At 38.6% G+C, this 1390-nt stretch overlaps 1 protein-coding gene across 2 annotated transcripts in view; it reads left to right on the top strand.

Moving 5' to 3' along the window:
- The window catches only part of LOC107093718 (zinc finger CCCH domain-containing protein 18-like), a 46028-nt gene that overhangs the window by 23059 nt on the left and 21579 nt on the right, over positions 1-1390 (top strand). The window lies entirely within an intron of this gene.

The following is a 1390-nucleotide window of genomic DNA, read 5'->3' as shown; positions in this document are numbered from 1 at the left end:
CGATTATATCATGCATCCCTATTAATAACAATGTGGGGCACATGGCCGGGATTCCTGATTCGCTCTTTGGAATCGTTTACTAAATGATGTGCTGTTCTGTCATATTTACATTTTTAATTTTATCAGCCCTTTATGTTTATGATCTACATTCTAATCAGTGCTGAACTTATTACACCAGTCCAAGGGGCGGAGCTAGATGGGGGGCCAGGGGTGGCCATGGCCACCCTTAGCCAATCATTGGCCACTCTACCATTTTTTCCCCCCTCTAATACAGATGGTGGCAGCAGTAATACTCCATTCAAAACATTTAAATTTATCATATATTAACAATTACTTTACAACAAAAACACTGGTTAATTATACACATCAATATAGCAACATTAAAGATAAGTACAGAATTCATGCTCTTTTCAAAACTAGATTTTGTGTTATATGGGTAAAGAGAAAATGATGTCATCTAGGAGTCTTCAGTGAAATTATAGATAAATAACTATTTTGATAAAAACTTAATCAATTTATGTAGATATTAGTACTTGTAAATATACATTTTATCCAGGATAATTGTTGATAAAAGTAGGTAAGTAATGACAAAGGAAGAGGTCTTCACCCCAGAACTCAAACCTCAAAGTATTTTATCCACTATACCTTTTATCTAGAAAGCACAGATGTTTAAATATTTATGTCTATTTGTTAGCAAAGGTTGTAGGAAAGTATAGTTTGTCTTTATTTAGAAAATATGGATGTTGTGCTCGTTAATTTTCCTGTTGGAACAGTGTAGATTGACCCTGAGGTTCTGGTGCCTATCCACTATCAGCCACCCCTCAGTGTACATTGGTTATTGCCTGACCACCCTTATAAAAATGTTCTGGCTACACCTCTGACTAGTCCACTATGTTGGTTGACATCACAATATTGTCTTTGGATATGGAAATGTATTCCAGTTTACGAGCGAGGAACCCCCACTGGCTGGACTGTTGGTTGTAAAGCCTGTTTTCTGACCTCAGTGAAAGGGGATTTCTTCTCTTGTCATTCCCTGTTGGTGAAGCAGCTCTAACACCACTTAGCTACCTGCTGTGGGTCGGGTTTGGTCTAAAAACGTATAACTTTCTTTAGGGCAGTCAGTCATTAACTCCACCTATGTGTGCAAACATGAGGACCCTGCAATGAGCTCAGCCCAGGCTCCAACTTTCCGATTGGCTCCCACTGTGGAATGTCAACCAGGTGGAGGTCAGCCTTAATTCCAATATGTAGCAATCTAAAAAGCCCCAGCTGAATGATCGTTGGAATTTTGATGATTATTCAACCTGCTGGAGTTTTTACAAGGATTCGGTTTCAACACCTGATTTAAATGTTATTACAAGTGCTAATGAGCAGCGATGGATGGATGGAT

This window comes from Cyprinodon variegatus, unplaced genomic scaffold (genome assembly GCF_000732505.1).
Source record: "Cyprinodon variegatus isolate N-32 unplaced genomic scaffold, C_variegatus-1.0 Scaffold442, whole genome shotgun sequence".
NCBI lineage: Eukaryota > Metazoa > Chordata > Actinopteri > Cyprinodontiformes > Cyprinodontidae > Cyprinodon > Cyprinodon variegatus.
This window is presented reverse-complemented; position numbering and strand designations above follow the sequence as displayed.